Genomic DNA, 17,574 nt, shown 5'->3' on the forward strand with positions numbered 1-17,574 from the left:
AACTGTAGAAAAATAAGGGTGATGATGATGACAGTGGTGTTGATGGATGTTACCGGTTACCGACCCAGCATCTGGCTGGGTCCGCTTCCCCTTTCCTGGCTAGCACCTTAATTTTCCTTCTGCTGCTTAAGCCTCTTCTGAACTGTAGCAACCACGTGGTTTTGGAGGTTGACCCCAGCTCAGGTGTGAGCTGTAATTAATCTAAGTCAGTTAACAAGATCCCATCCCCCTGCCAGTGGTTGGCTTAAGAACCCAAACCTGTAGTAAACAGAGTGGGGCGTTCTCTGTTCGCAGAGATAGGTTCAGGAAAGGGCACAAGACTATATTTGGGCCAATGAAATGTAAGGGCAGTTTTGAAAAGGGGATTCTGGGAAACTTTTCCTTAGTCTTAGAGGAAAACCTTAGGGGGGCTCTTTGTTGCTGGCCTAGGAATACTGCCGACATATGATTCCCAGCCTGAAGATGAAGCTGGTTACTCAGAAACGTTCCTCACCCCTCCTCCTGCTCCAGGAATCACAGGGCAGTGGAGACAGAGCCGTCGAGTGAACTAAATTTGAAAACCTGCCTGACTTACGGATTTCCAGGTATGAGAGTCTATAAATGGTCTAATTGTTCAAACCAGCTTTACTTGAGTTTTCCATCACTTGTTATCAAAAATGTGTCCATTTAATCACAGCTGAGAATAAAGAGCTTGCCTAAGAATTAAGATAAATGTAATGTGACAATCTTTAAAGAGAAAAGAAAAAAAAGTAGGCAAGGGTGAAACCAGAGAACTGAAAATATTACAAAGCTAAGATAAACGAGAATAAAAAAGTCTACCTAGAATATAATTAAAAGTTACAAATTTGGCAAAGATTCCTAAAATTGGGCAGAATTCACAAACTATTGAAAAACCGTAAAAAATGTTTTAGTGTATGGGAAAGCTCTTACAGATTGAAGGGAGCAACTGATAGGCACGTAACTTTAGGAGTGATGGAGATTTAATATACAGGATTTTCATCAAAGGATAGGTAACAGAAATTTCCATGCAAGTCTTTAAGACAACACATTCCTGGGTTCAAACCCAGTAATTCTGATAAGGCAGGTGTGACTGAGTCCCTGGCACACACAGTTTTATGGACTGTTCTCAGGATGACACAGGTTTGGATCTCAGTGTGACTGCCTGCATCTGTTTCTCCCTGTTGTCTATTTCCACGTGTGCCCCTCGGAGTTGCCTGCATCACGCTGTCCCCCTGGGTATGCTTTTGCCTCTCTGCACGTGGCTCTTCGTGCCTGTGTGTCTGCTTCTCTGAACCTTCCTGTTTCTGTCTCATTGTCCCTCTGCATATGATGTATCTCTTCTCCGTCTCTCTGTATGTGTAGCATATCTGTGTGTTTGTATGGTTGTGTCTCTTGTATCTCAGTGTGCTCCCTCTTTGGATCCCCTTGTGTATCTGTGTAGACTTTTCTCTGTGTTACTTGCATGTCTTTCGGTGTGAGTCTCTCTTTATAGGTATCTCTTTCCTTTGTATCTTTTTTTCCCTGCCACTTAAGTGAGAGCAGACACAAACTTAGTCTGTGCCTATTAAAAAAAAAATATATATATATATATATATGGATGTGGATATATATATAAGTCACATCCAAATTCCCGGGACTTGAGTGACCGATACTCCTTGAGGAGGCTCGGTCAGCCAGTAGGAGTCCTCCCCCTCGCCCCCACCTCACCACGCTTCAGCGCGGTGAGATCACTGGGCGCTGGGAGAACCTGTGTCTGCGTGAATGACGATGAACTCACAGCATCATTCACACCTGTTCAGCCCTTGTCTCAAACTCACACAACACCAGACAGAAAACTCCCAACACTGAGGGCAGACTTGGTACCCATTTCAGTGGTCCTAATCGTAAAATACTACTACTTGCACGCAAATATCACATAGTCAGGTCACTTCTAAGTCCTTATTGGCTCTTGTGCTCACACAGCTTTCCAGGGCGGGGCCATCGAGCACAGCCACGCCTCGTCCAGCAAGGACACCTGCATCTTCCTCTGCAGAGAACATCTGTGCAGCACTCACTTCGCAGTTTGGCTGGCAGCACCCCTCCTGACCTGTCTCGCTCCTCTCTGCCTTCTCCTTCATGAGTTCCTGACTTGGATACCTGTCATGTCCCAGTCTGGACATTACATGGGTTCTTCCTCCTTAGTTCCTCGCAGGAGAGCTCCCAGCTTGGGATCACTCAATCACCTTCTGCTTCTGCAGGTCAGATCTCTCCTCCTCCCTGACCACCCTTTTCTTTGGAAAAATTTCCAATCCAAACACCCTGTCTCCATTTTCTTATGAATAGTCCCATAGTATTTTCTGATAAAATACAGTTCTGGTATTTCCTAAGGTAGTTTTTAAATATACAAGCCCCAAATAGTTTTGGTGAGTCAGATAATAAGGGATGACAGCCATCCTTAGATCTCTGGAAGGGAAGGGACTAAAGCCTAGGTTCCACCCTCTGTGCCAGCTGTGTGGCCTCGGAGGGGCTAGTTCTCCAGGATGTTACTGTCCACGAGGAAAGTGGGGAATTTGATCTTATCATTGCTAAGATGCGGTTGGTCATAAAGTTTTCTAGTCATCATAGAAACAAATTTTCACTGAAATAAAAACATGTATTACCATTCAACCTATGACACTTAAGGAATTAAAAACCATTGTCTTTCATGCTCACATTCCAATCAATCAAACGTTAGTTTACTTTCTCAAAATAAAGTTGCACTTGTGTTTTGCACATAATTCCTAATTTGGTTTAGTTCATGTTTTCTAATTTAGACTTTTGTAAAACTTCTCCTGAAGAATAATCCAATGGACTAGAAGTCATTTCACTGCTAAGAGGCAGAATCAGTCCTTAATTTCATCTCTCATCATGAATTCCAACAACTTAGTTTACATTCATTCATTTACAGTACATTCGGTGCCTCTTTTCACACTTGAGAAGTTTGAATCTAACATATTTAGACTGGTACGAATGTACTGAGATCAAATGCAGTATTTGGCTTTTTAATCCCCAAACAACAATGCTGTTTAAGACAATGGGACCTCAAGTACATTAATGCCTTTTGGTTCTCTCGTTTTCCTGAAAATGAACTTGGAATCTTCTTGGCAGTAGAGAATGCTATACCTTCATGCTTTTAGAAAATATGAGTTCTGTCTAAGATCATAGCCAAATAATGTAGTAAACAAATTGTAGAAACCAGAAAGTAAAATGAATACAAAACACTTGGTTAATTGACACGTGAACAGGGAGAGGCGTAGAATGTTGACATTGAAATTATTTCAATGGGCGTATCCAAGAACATACATTTCAGATTCTGAGATAATTTTTAAAAGACTTCTGGCTTCAGAGATTTCCACCATGCACAAAAAGCTGCTGGTGGTTATTAGCTAAGTCGTAAGTCATTGTGCACGAGAAAGCCCTGCTTTGGCACAAAACACTCTGCTAACTTAAGCTCATTAGCTGATGCAAAGAAAAATAATAACAGTAGAAAAAACATAAATTGAACCAAATCTTGTAATTTGTATATTGCTGATTTCCTGTATCTTTACTTTTATTTATTTTAACTGACATATGGTATAACTGTGAATTAAAACTTCACTACAATTGTGTTTTTTCACTACTCCTAGTATTTGTAGCAGAATTTCTGCTTTATCTGTTAAAATGCCTTGCTATTTCTTGGATATAAATCAATTCAGTACAGTTAGATCTGTGCCTGTCGTCATTATTTAAGTCTACTTTCTTATTTCACTTTAAAATATTTCCCATAAATTTTACCCCCTTAAATATGAGAAAAAGAATTATGGCAATATTAATTTCAAGCAGATAGTTTTGTACACTGTTTTATTCTAACCCTTGAATTTTACTTAAAGCATGTCTTTGTATGTGGGAAAACTTAGATATATTATTTTATTCTGGGGACTCATACACTTGATTGTACAGCCTGCCTTTCAACTTTTGTAGCTTTGTCTTTTATCTGTATAAAAGGTACTGATGCCAGGTTTTATTCACGTTTTTACCTTTTATTGGATTAATCATGGTTGTTTTAAATTTGAAAATTAAATCAATTTGTAGCATGTATATACACACACACACACATATGTGAATAGTTTTGCTTATCTTAAAACTTCTCTCGCTGGTATTAATCCTTTGTGTAACTCAGATAGTCCACAATAACTGGATATTACTATATGGGAAAGAGAAGTGTTGCATTTTATGGTTTTATCTTTTCACTCCTCCACCATCCTGTTCAGCTAGTTAGAACTCTGGAAACATGGCTAAGAGTTTTTAGCTTGTGTATTTTGTGAAGCATGTGTATCTCAGCACTGAGATGGTTGTAACCAGCCGCAGTCACTGCTCCCAATGTTCCCATTTCCTGACGTCAGTAAATGAATCTGTCAGCATCTATTTTCATCAACAGCATCCCTGGTCAAAAATTCTTTCTGAAATTCATCAACAACATTACTGATCAAAAATTCAGTACCTGGAGGTATTTACTTAAGAAAATGTTGGTGAAAGGGCATATTTCATAACTATCCGAAAACATATCTGATAGTTCTTTTTCTTCCATGTTTGAAGATTACAAAGTTTACACAGGCAATTCTTGAAATATGCCCTTCTCTCTGAGAATTTCTCATGTAACTTTATTTTATTTATAAGTAGCATGATTTTTTCCTTAGTAGCTTGTTCATTTACTTATTTTATATTTATAATTTTATGAGATTATTTGGCAGTCAGGAGGGCTCTCATAAATGTCCTGTTTCACTACTTTTTTCTAGACACAGCATTGTTATTCTCTGCCTCTTTTTAATTGAGGCATGATTATGTGATTTAATTTGGTCAACAAAAAGTGAGTGAAAGTTCTAGATGGTATGTCGCTTTAAAAAAACACTTAAGTTTTATTTTAAGCCATCAAATTTGCAAATATCCAAGTGAATAATATGTGAGGATGAATGCACTGAGCATCTTTTCATTTGCACACGCCTTTGTAGTTTCCACCCAACTAATTGCAGATGGAAGCTTTGTCAGCCAGAGTCCCTGAGGGAGGAAAAAGGCAGAGTCCTCTGCTCACCCAAACAGTCTTCACTACCCTTATAGCATGAGCAAGAACTGGATGTTGCCCATTTCAGATTTGGGAGTTGTTACTTCTGCATAACTGATCTCTCTGGCTGACAAGAACTGTACCTTTGTGACCATACTTCTTTGTTAATTGTAGATGCAACCCAGTGAGTCCTAGCTTGGATATTTATTACCCTATTTAATCAAGAGGAAAGGTCCTCAGCTATATGTGTGATCATCAGTCTTGTGCTGGTTAGTCTTCTCCGATAACACTTAGTTATCTCGGTGAAGCACAAGGAGACATCATTTTGATAGAGATGTGTAGTGAGTGTCCCCCCTCATCTCTTAACTCTTTAAGGTTGTAGATAACTTTCAGATTTATTTTTTCATCCTATTTTGTTCTATACAATACAGACTCCACCTTTTACTGATTTCAACAGAATTTTTAGCCCACTGCATGTAATTTTCACTAAGCCAAATAATTTCAAAATCTGCTGTCTGATGTCACGTAAGGGACACCATCACTTCAAACATTAACTATTTGCATTCAAAGTATGCAGGTAAGAAAACCCTTGAACAAATACCTAAAGAATATCAGGATCCAGGGAATAAAACTAAGCAGAAGGAACTGAAGAGGTAGCAGATCAGTGTGTCAAACTCAAAATGATGGCAGAGAAACAGTGGCGACTGAGCGAATGCTGATAATCAGCTTGCCAGGGACAGAACATGTCAGATACTTTTTTATATCTTCAGTCGTTTCTCTTCAGGAGAATCTCCCCGTATAGTTTTACAGATGAGATGACCAAGTTCAGAGAAGTTGAAGAATATGATGAGGATCTCATATGACAAGTAACCTATAGAGATGTTTCATACTTGGGATCAATGAATATGGACTCTAGGAACTTTAGTAATGCCTTTATTTGTGCCATTTATGTACAAGTAATTCCTCTGTGTTTATTTCCCTTTGCTTTCTGGAAAGGGCTAGGGCACAGGGACCAGGGGACAGTGTTTCCAGGTCTGATGCTACTATGTTGTTTTCCATTGTTTTATTAGGTAATATATTCACATCCCTGCTTTTGCTTCAGCCTTTGCTACAGAGGCTCACCCCAAACCATTCAGTGACAATTCAGGCCACTTGGCTTCTTCTGTCAGAAGGTGACTTCTGACCAGGCACTAACGAACAGTTCTCCAATTCTTTTACTCCATAAAATATTGCTGTACGAAGGCTAATTCCCATTAGTTATTTTTTTAAGTGATTATTTGGGGGGAAATTGAATGGGGACAGGCAGTCTATAAGGTGATAAATGGCATAAAAATAATATACCAGAAGTTAGAGATGAGCTATGAAATAAATAAATCCTTATGGATTAGGAAACATTCCTGAAAGGAATTTAGGCTTTCAAAGACTGTGGAAATCACTGGATCTGAACCAAAAATCTAAAGGGTAGAGGGGCAACCAGAGGCAATCTGCATAAGCTGTGAAATAAACAGAAGATGACTCGACATCCTGTCTATGATATGATGAAAGGATGGAGTTGGAGAATAGACACAAGGAAGGAAGGAGATATTTAGAGACTGGAGAGGGGTGTTGGAGGGATCTGATAGACTAGTGGGTTGGGTAGGGGCTGTGGTTTAATCTGCCTAACAGATAGACCATAGAGGCAGTCACCCAGTGTAACTGACTTCCATAGTTGATGGTGAAAAGTTCTAGGTAGTTAAAGGTCTTCCCATTTGCTTTCATGTTCTGCGGTTAACCATGCTGTGACTAAAAAATAGACAATTTAAAATTCATTGTGCTTCTTATATCTGAAAGCTGTTTTTTAATTAATTCTAAAAAATTGGCAGCATTGGTATATTGATTCTGTCCCCTACTCTATTCTGTGTGGATTTCTGATTAAAGGTCTGTTAGGACTTCTCTTTGGTCATTGGTGTCACCTGACCTCTCTTTATACTTTCACTTTCTTAATTTCTGAGTTGTATTATGAATAATCAGTCTCTTCATGTTGCTTTTAGAGTTTGCTGATTTTTCTTCACCTGTGATTTATCATTTAAACATCAGATGAATTTTAAATTTTCATGATGATATTTTGTATTCCTTTAAAAATATTCCTGATCACTTTTGATGGTCTCATTTCTTTATAATATTTTCAATGTTTTCCGTTATTTCTTTAAACACTGTGACCGTACTTACTTGTACATCGCTTCTTACATTTTCAGCGTCGGCACTCCATGTGTGTCTCATTGTGCAGTCTGTAGTTTCTGTTGACTTTTAATAAGATTACTGTGTTTCCTCATCTGTTTTCTAGATTTAATTGTGAGCTGGTTTGTTGGAACTTGAATTGTGAGAATCCTCAGGGTGTGCATTGAGATGATTCACCTTTGTTTCTGCCAGTACTAGGGAGCTCTGCTAATCGGGAAACAAAATTTGTAAATTTTGTCTCTTGGATGTAGAGTTCACAGCATGAGCGTGTGGTGGAATCCAAATCCAGGACTACGTGAGAGAAGGGCTATGGATGCAAATGAGCAGGGGAGACACTACCCCCACTACCAACACCACCGCACCAGCAGGCACAGCCTGCCTTTCTTTTTGTTTCATTTGGCCAGCACGCAGGTTTTTCTCTGTGGACCCCTCCAGTAAATATAGAGTTATTTTGGGTACCTGTCTTACTGTGGAACTCTCAGGTTCAGCTCTTGGACTTGTCAGAACCAAATCCTGTTTCACAGAGGGGCTGGCGGCCAGAAGTTGTAGGGTTTCTGGATGGAGCACACCTCCAGGGAAGCCCTGGTTTCTATGTGGATTTTCCATTCCAGATGTAGCTCAGGGGTTTTTGTGCTGCTTTGTGTTTTGTGAGTTTTTTGTTTTGTTTTGTTTTTGGTGTTGAGATTCATGGAGGACATGCCTTACTGTTTTGTGAGCCCTGTAATGCCTTTCAAAGTATGTTAGATCTATTTTAAGCAGTATTTAGGTGTTATGTGGAGGAAGGGCAGTTCAGAATAGAATATTTATTTTGTGCACATTTGATGCAGAGAAATATCACTAATTGAATAATACTTCATAATCCCACACCCATGAAAAACTTAACTTCCTTAATATAAAAATACTGTATGAATTTGAAAAAAAAAATTGAAATCACACCAAAAGTTGTAAGCTTCCCTCTATTCCAACCTTCTTTCCCTTCAAAACCACTGCTGCACCTTCTATATCCATCCATCTGTTGATGGGCTCTGTGCTTTCGCTACCTGGATATCGGCTTCCTTGAGGTTTGGGATGGTTTCATCAAACACATTTCCCTCTCCTTTCTCTCTCTCTCCTCCTCCTGGGACTCCTCCAGTGGGCACATCAGTACCCTTGTGGTCGTCTCAGTTGTCTCTGAAAGTGTTCTCTCTCTCTCTCTTTTTTTTTTTTTTTTTTTTGCTGTTCAGAAGGACTGATTTCATTTTTCTATCTTCCAAATCACTTACCTGTTCTTTTGTGTCACCTAATCTGCTGTGAATTCCTTCTAGTGTGTTTTATCATCTCTGTTACTATATTCTTCAGTTCCATTCTTAAAATATATTTTCCAGTTCCTTGTTAAAATTCTCACTGTGTTCATCTATTCTTTTCCCTAACTCAGTTAGCATTCTTATTAATGCTTTTAACTCTTTATCTGGTAAATTCTTTTTCTCTTTCATTTTTTTTCTTGTACTTTAATTTGGAACAAATTCCTCTATCTTCTCATTTCGCTTAACATTCTCTCTCTGTATGAAATTCTGTGAAACAGTTACCTATCCCAGTCCTGAAGGGGTGTCCTGCGTGGGAGCATCCCTGTGCCATCTGTGTGTGCCCAGTGGTGTTGGTGGGAGAGGTGGGTCTAATGAGAGCAGGGTTCATGTCTTCCCCCAGGTCATGCCGGCAGCCATCAACTTGGTGGGAGGTGGGGCTGTAGAGAGGGGCCAGAGTCAGCACCAGGTGTGATCCTTGGCTTCGCCTGTGCTCAGTGGCTAGCACTGCTTACTGGGGGTGGGTTCAGGTTCCAGTGTTCTGGAGCAGAAACCCTTAGGACTGGGTCTGAGTAGGTTCTGGTCTCTGTAAGTGTGCACTCTCCCCTCTCCCAGCAATGGTACCTTCACCCCAGAGGGAAGCAGAGCTGGAGCTAGAGGGGCCAGAATGAGCACCTGGTGAGGGTTGATGTGCATGGTGGGATGGTCTTCGCACACCAGTTTGAGCTCCAGACTGTTCTCAGTCTACCACCTCCCTCAGTGCCAGTAATGACCACCCTCACCATGTTCGAATGCTTGCTGGGTCCAAACTGGCTCTGTCCATCCAACTGCCCATGTTTCTCAACTGTGTAGCATCTACCCTAGTGTGGCATGCCACTGGAGCCACAGGGGCTAGCGTGGGCACTTGGTGTAGGGGGTTGTTGTGCAGTGGGGCAGCCATGGGAAATGGCTTGAGTCCAAGGCAACTTTGTCCTCCATCTCTGCCTTGTTCCTGGGCATGAGCAACCGTGTATGTGGTCTTCACACATGGAGTTGAGGTTTCTTGTAGCCCTCTTGTTAGTCCTACTTGTTTTCAAACCAGCTAAGGGAACTCGCCTTCGTGGTGTTGGATCCCAGGGCTGGGGTGCCCAGTATGTGGTTTGAATCATTCACTCCCCAGGGGGGGTCTCCACGCTGGTGCGATCCCCTCCTTTTCTGTGTCCCTTGCTAGGGGCGTGGGTCCTGACCTCTTCATGTCCCTTCCCTTCTACCATGTGGATCTTTCTTTACAGCCTTGTTGTATAGGAGTGTTTCTGCCAGTCTCCACTTCATCTTCAGTGAGAACTGCTCTACACCTAGGCAGGTCTCTGATGTGTTCATGGGGAAGGTGAGCTCTGCATCCTTCTCTAATGCCCTCTTGATCTCCTCCGCTCATAATGTACCTATTTAATTTGAGCCTTCAGAATAGTCCATGGATAGGTAAATGTAATTTATTTGACCATTTATTGGTTCATGAATATTTTAAGTTGATTCCTGATTTTTTCCAACACCAAGGATGCTGCTATAAGCAAGGCTGCACATTTCTTAGAAAAATTGCCCACATCTATACCAGCAGGGGAATTCCTGGGTCAGATTTGTACTTTCTTTCAGGGAATTTGGATGAACGTGTCCTTTATAGAGTTCATTGTAGCCTCAGCTTCCTCATATGTACTATTTACAGATCCCAAACTCATTGTTTTGTTATAAAACTAAGCAAAAGTAGTAACTGCCTCTCAGAGTTGCCATGAGGCTTAGAAAACTCTGTATGAATGCCCATATATGACCCACATTTGGTGAAGAAGAAATAACTGCTTACTTTGAGTTTTCTAACTATAGTTATTAATGAAAGTAGAAAGGGAAAAAAAAAAAAAAACCCATAATTGACCAATGGTAGAAAAAAATTTACCTATGAGGGATCTTTGGTTCAAAAACAAGTATGGTAGGGGTTGTGGGCAGTAACAGTATTAAATCGTATTAGCAGATTTGTAACCATTGCCTGAACTGCCTTGAAAATAAAATGGCTTAGTTTACATTAATATAGTAGAATAATTTAAAAATGAAGGTAAGTAAGAAAAAAGATTAAAACAAACGTTGAAACATGAAGGGAAAAAAAGCTCAGAACACAGGATTGTGGAGTTATTTCTGCTCGTCCTTACGTTTATCGTGAAGGCCTGTACTTCTGTGTCAGGACCCTGGACGCCGTGCACTATTTCAGCGCCGCGCTGGTTCCCAGCTCCTCCCCCTCCCCCGCCCCTCCCCCACCCCGGGGGGAGGCGGGCGCCCTGTTCACCCGCAGGTTTCGTGCTTTGCTGTTTAGCTGCTTCTCTGCGTCCGCCATTTCTTGTGAGACCACACTGAAAACAAACAAGCGCTCTTCCCTCATCAAAAGGAGACCCAAAGGGAAGAAGAATGAAATTGGGGCCGAAAGGTTAAGAGACGAAAGATGTAGTCACTCTTTTTCTGGGCCGGTACGTGGTGGTGTCTGTCTGAGTGAGCAATTACAGAGCTCCCGTGAGCCAGGTCTCTGGACTTCTGCCCCAAACTTTGATAATTTTGTCCTCAGTGCAGTTGTGCTTGCATTTTTTCATATTTTTTTCCCCGATGCTCTGGGTCAAAATGTCTCAGATAAAAACTTCTCATTCTCTGTAATAAATCCCCAGTTTCAAGCTGCTGCTGTGACAGAGCTAAAGTGTTCTCTCTGTCTGTCTGTCTCTCTCTCTCTCACACACACACACACCCCACTCCTCCAATCTCAGAGCCAATAAAAGGTGAATCTGCGAGATCAAAGTTCAAAAGCGTACAGACCTTCTGGTTTGTATATATGCACACAGGAGCGCATAAACATTTACAAATAAATACCCTTCTGTCCTCCCATTATTTCTGTTGGTGCAGCTATAATGTATCTCCTTTCCCAGCATTTCTAGTCTCTCCTGTTTGCACTCTTCCACATGCAGTGGTGAGCCTAAGTGTGTACATCCCGCTAAATACACAGGCACTCAACTATGTATGCGTTTATATGCATATACACACACAAAACGTGTGTACATCAGTATGTGTGTATGTTTTACTGTATCTAATTATTTTAGCTTTATGATAGCTACTCTTGACAAAAAAAATATCTATAGTCAATCAAAGAAAGAAATAGGAAATTTTATTTGAGCCCACCTGTGGAATCTAACCCAGGAGACAGTCTTTCAGAAAGCTCTGAGGACTGTTGCAGAGAGGTAAGGGGGGAGGCCAGTAGGTATGTGATTTTGGTGAGGGGGTATGTGCTATCAAGCTTGCATTTTGGTAGAAGGTTACTACTGTTTGCGAGGAATAGGTATCTTAGTTTATGATTTTGGTGGTTTTCTAAGTATGGAAGGATGCAAGAAACTGGGTTTATGAAATTTTCCCCTGAAAATATCTAGCTATCTGAGGGTCAGTTCTGCCGGTTTTCCCAGAGCACAAGGTGCCTTATCCTGACCCCTGGCCAGAATTCCCTTCAGGGTGTGTCACAGCTCAGTGTCTGCAGTGGCGAGGGATCTGATGCTTGTAGAACTGGACGGTGGGCAACATTCTTCATCTTACAATCCCCTCTCTTTCAGTCTTAATTTGGACCAAGCTTTTGGAGGCACTTTGTGACTGATTTTTCCATGGTGCTAGGAATGCTCATTGCCAGGTCAGGTGAGGATTTCTTTTAAGAATCCACTTAGCATGCCGTTACTGGAGCTGGCCCTGTTAGCAATAGTGGTAATGCAAGAAACAGCAATCACAGGCAGAATACAAGTAATATTAATAGTAGCATTAATGAGGTTATAAGTAGGTAATTTTCTCTTCTAAAGAGTTACATGGCTGACTCCAGAAGAATTGGTCTTTAGATTGAACAGGCATTTGTGCTGTTGAGGAGGTCTGAATAATGTGTAATGCAGAGGCACAGTGCACCCTAGAGGGAGGGGGGAGGCCCAAACGGACAGAGAAAAACTTCTGTTTAGTCTTTTCTCATCTTGCCTTAAAATGTGTCTTTTACTAGACACTTCAAAAATGAGGCTTCACGATTCAAGTAATGATACCCTTACTCTAACACCAAAGAGAGAAAATGCTCATAGTTATATTTAAACACAATATTGCCTTTTTGAATCATTACATAGTATGCTAGGGTACACTGAATTATCACGTGAATGAAAGAATGTATTCTTCTGTAAGATGAACTAGAAGCTCAAATTAACTTTGGAGAAGCAAAAGCTATATGACTTTTCTGTCTTCAGTGGTTACTTAGAAAAATATAGTAAAGATAGCTGAAGAACACAAATGGCATTTAGCAAATTCTGTGCCTTACAAAACTGAAGGTACTGGTGTGATCATCTAAGGAAAGAAAGAACTAATAAAGACTAATAAATGCTATGCCATTTATTTTATACTGCTTAAATAGAAAGCAAACACATTTCTTTTTTTTATAAAGAGGTTATTTTTTTCCTGTAGTAGTCAGTTGTTTCTCAGATTGAAGTCACATAATTGGTATATCATCAGCATATTTGTTAAAATTAGTTTTTCTAACTTCTGTCTGTAAAGAAACCATCCAGTGTTTTCTCTAAGCCACAGTTGTTTATGATAGTAGATGCCTCTTCACAGAGTCACTGAAGTCCCCCAACCATTGTCACCAATGACACTATATGTCATTGGCATATAGTCAGTTTACAATGTTGTGTCAATTTCTAGCATACAGCATAACAATTCACAAATACGTACACGTGTATTCCTTTTCATGTTCTTTCTCATGGTAAGTTACTGCAAGATATTGATATAGTTCCATGTGGTGGATAGTAGAAACTTCTTGTTTATCTATTTTATGTATATTAGTATCTGCAAATCTAGAACTCCCGATTTATCCCTTCCTACCCTCTTCCCCCTGGTAACTCCTTGGTAACCATAAGTTTGTTTTGTATGTCTGTGAGTCTGTACCTGCTTTGTAAATAGGTTTGTCTGTCTTATTTTTTTTTTTTTTTTTTTTTTTAAGAATCCACATATTAGTGATATCATATAGTATTTGTCTTTCTGGCTTACTGCACTTAAAATGAGTCTCCAGGTCCATCTATGTTTCTGCAAATGGCATTATCCTATTCTTTTTTATGGCTGAGTAGTATTCCATTGTATAAATATACCACAATTTCTTTATCCAGTCATCTGTTGATGGACATTTAGGTTGTTTCCATGTTTTGGCTATTGTAAATAGGCTGCTTTGAACATTGGGGTGCATGTATCTTTTTGAATTAAGGTTCCCTCTGGATATATGCCCAGGAGTGGATTGCTGGATCATATGGTAAGTCTATTTTTAGTCTTTCAGGGACTCCATACTGTTTTCCACAGTGGCTGCACCAAACTGCATTCCCACCAGCAGTGTAGGAGGGTTCCCTTTTCTCCACACCCTCTCCAGCACTTATCATTTGAGGACTTTTGAGTGATGGCCACTCTGACTGGTATGAGGTGATACCTCATTGTAGTTTTGATTTGCATGTCTCTGATGATTAGTGATATTGAGCATTTTTTTCATGTGCCTATTGGCCATTTGTATGTCTTCATTGGAGAATTGCTTTTTTAGATCTTTGCCCATTTTTGGATTGGGTTGTTTGTTTTTGGTATTAAATTGTATGAGCTGTTTATATATTCTGGAAATTAAGCCCTTGTCAATCTCATTGTCAGTATTTTGCAAATATTTTCTCCCATTCCATGGGTTTTCATTTTGTTTTGCTTGTGGCTTCCTTTGCTGTGCAAAAGCTTATCAGTTTAATTAGGTCCCATTTGTTTATTTTTGCTTTTATTTCACTGTTACTTCTTTAATTGACTTTGTAAACCTGTTTCCAGATCTTGCAGTTACTAGGATACAACTTGAGTGGATGATATATTCCAACATAGTGATACAGACACACAGGGCAAAGTGTTTCACATGTACTGAATTTTATTTCCAGCCCTGCTACTTGCTTTTTGTTGTTTGACTTGGATGAAGTTAGTCAAAACCTCTGATCTTTATTTCTCCTTCCTTGAAAAGAAGCACAAAAGTAGCCTCCTGATTCCTCGCAGTTGTTAGGAGCCCTATCAGAGATGTGTGAATGTAGGTATTAATTTTAGTGATGGTGTTCATATGCATATTTTCTGACAGTTAGAACTGAAAAGAGGATAATGTTGAGGTTCACATATCAAAATGAGGAGTTTATCCAATAGGCCAGGCTGGAACGGTAACCTTTCCTGTGTGTGAACATGGCCTCAGTGAATTTTTATTAGTGAGGCTTAAATGCTTCTCAAAACAGTTAAAGATTTATATCCAACACTGAGATAAATGAATAATCATGATGCCAATGCACATAAGAGCATATCAGCAGTTGTTTCCACAAGACAGTGGGAAATAAACAGAGCAAATGTCAAAAATTTAGGATGGCATTTTTAAAAAAGATTATTACCTACTTTAGTCTCCTCTGAATCATGTTCTACTCATTTTGCTTCTGCCTGTTTGTTTTTGGGTGTACTTTCTGTCCTCACTCCCACCCCTCCCCTGTTCTGTCTGCAGTAGAGAGTGATCATTGAAAACTGCACTTTTCAGGTTCCAATGCCCATCAACTTCAGTTTACATTCTTTCAACCTAAGTAGCTGAAGATTGACGTGGGGGGACAGGCAATAATCCAATTTTCCATCTCTCTGCTTCAGGTGGAATCTTCAGAGGTGGCTGTGGCTCCATGATTCTAGTTCTTTTGAGGCAGCCCTGTCCTGCTATGAGTTCTTGCCTTTATGGTCTCAGTCCCACTTGGAAGCCCACATCATGGTTCCATTCCCTGCTGGTGGTCCCTCCTCCAGTGTTCTGGCTTCCAGCTGGTGGCCTCTTCTTTTGGGCTCATCTGGTGGTCTCTTGGGAAGCCCTTTCACTAGGGTTTCAGCTCCGCACTGATGACCATCTCTTCTTTCCTCTGTGCATTTAGTTTTAGGGGTAATGGCAGCTTCATGCAGATGATTCATCTCTGGCTCCCTCATCTTCCCATGTTTTCACCTTGCCTGGAAATTCTGTGACTAGTTAGTTTGCTGAATTGAGGTCCCCGGTGTGGTTCTGAAATTTTCTGGGTTGAACACAGACTTGACCGAGTCATCAACTAACACGTGGAGGACAGCAAGCTCATTAAAAAGTGAGAAACAAGTTGAAAGGAAGGGGATGGGTAAATGAAAGAAGTCTCTGTTTTAACCAAATGCAATGATGTCAGTATATACCGTGAGAACCTTTTCTTTTGACTTAATAATTACAGTGAAATTTTGATATGATTTCAGTGGGAATACCAGCTAAAGGATGGCAATTTAAATATGGTTTGCTCATCATTTGGTTTCTGACTAAAATCATATCTTTTCATGATGGTTATTTATAGAATATTTTTGTCTAAATCTCATCTGCTCATCACAGAATAGTTTAGACCACAGTTTTTGAAGAAAGAAACTAGAGTAGATTTTTAAAAGATTTCCCAGTAAATCAATGGGCTAATCATTTGGGAGGATAAGTAATTTCTCTTTGAAATTTAGATAGATTCTGTCCTGAACACATCACTGTGTATCTACATCTATAGAATTAATGGAAATAAATGCATTAACAAATATATATGTATGTAACACATCCCATTGTTAACTGAGAGAAATTTCCACATAGTTACTTTACAGCATTATTTTTATGAGTTAAAAATAAAAGTACTCTCTATACCTAGCAATTGGGGAGCTGGAAGGTTTATGTGAAGTGGGGAATGGATGGCCACGGGAGCCTGGATGGGCAGTGAGCATCTGCCTTTATGCTGTGATAAGAAGCAAGAACCCAGATGTGCAATCTGACATATACGATGTGGTTAAATTCAAATTGCTCACCTGGGAAAAACACGCTAGCATTCTTGGCCGTATTTCTGGAACTACGATGAGAGACGGGACCCCCAGTTGAAGAAATAAAGACAATAGGGAGAAGCTGGGGTGCCGGCGCTTTGTATTTGACCACAATCGTTCTTTTATTGAAAGCACCAGCCGTGTGTTGAGGACCATGCCCCAAAGTGTCAGGAATTTTAAATACACTAATTTATTTAATTTTCAAAATTGATAGGGTCAATTATTTGCCATTTTCAAGGTAAACATTATGGTCCTTACCTTACAGATGACAGGGCTGAGGATCAGAGAAGTTAAATAACTTGTCTGTGGTCAGTCAGTTGAGTGGAAAAGCCAGGATATGAAAACAGGAGTGTTGACTCCAACCCTGGTGAGCTTCCCACTATTCTGCATAGAAAACGTTCCTGCTTTATCATCTGCACTGTGGGTAGTAAAGGTGTCCAGGGACACATCTACAGGTGAAATGAGGTGTGCTAATACAGTTTTTTTAATGATGCACACAAAGAATACTAGATTTGGTACTGCTTACTGTGATGGGCAGGATGATGTCCTCCAAAGATGCCTACAACCTGATTCCAGGACCCTGTGAATATATTACCTTCCGTGGCAAAAGTGGCTTTTCAGCTGTGATAGTGTTAAGGCTTTCGGGGCGGGGAGATGACCCTGGATTGTTCAGGTGGGCCCGACGTCATCACAAGGGTCCTTGCAGGAGGGAGACAGGAGGATCAGAGTCAGAGAGAGAGATGTGATGATGGAGGCAAAGGTCAGATTGATACGTAAAGGAAGGACCATGAGCCACAGAACAGGGGCGGCCTCTGAATGCCGGGAAAGGCAAGGCAGCCGGTGTCCTTTAGAGCTGCCAGGTAGGATGCAGCCTTGCTGGCCCATTTTAGACTTCTGACCTCCAGAATTGTAACATAAAAAAATTTGCATTGTTTTAAGCCACTCAGTTTGTGGCAATTTATAGCAGCCTTTGGAAACAGATACTCTGACTTGCTCTGTTTAATGTATGAGAATAAATAGGCTCTGGGTTCTCTCTTTGATTATTGTGTATGGAAGCACCTTCCATTATCTGATAGTATCCATGTGGGTGATACTACTTTATCATCATGAAAGTAAATTAATTGG

The 17,574-nt window shown here is 40.3% G+C and overlaps 1 long non-coding RNA gene across 7 annotated transcripts in view; it reads left to right on the forward strand.

Moving 5' to 3' along the window:
• LOC141577554 (uncharacterized) overlaps positions 1–17,574 on the forward strand; it is a 732,371-nt gene that overhangs the window by 310,299 nt on the left and 404,498 nt on the right. For 3 of the 7 annotated variants that reach the window (XR_012506790.1, XR_012506792.1, XR_012506791.1), the window contains exon 8: positions 430–584. The exons of 3 other annotated variants lie outside the window; for them this stretch is intronic. This is a non-coding gene — a long non-coding RNA (uncharacterized LOC141577554). Of the gene's footprint in view, positions 1–429; positions 585–1,962; positions 3,863–17,574 lie in introns of those variants that run through there. One more of the 7 variants, XR_012506794.1, reaches the window with a different exon arrangement.

Source organism: Camelus bactrianus, chromosome 4 (genome assembly GCF_048773025.1).
Source record: "Camelus bactrianus isolate YW-2024 breed Bactrian camel chromosome 4, ASM4877302v1, whole genome shotgun sequence".
NCBI classification, from domain to species: domain Eukaryota; kingdom Metazoa; phylum Chordata; class Mammalia; order Artiodactyla; family Camelidae; genus Camelus; species Camelus bactrianus.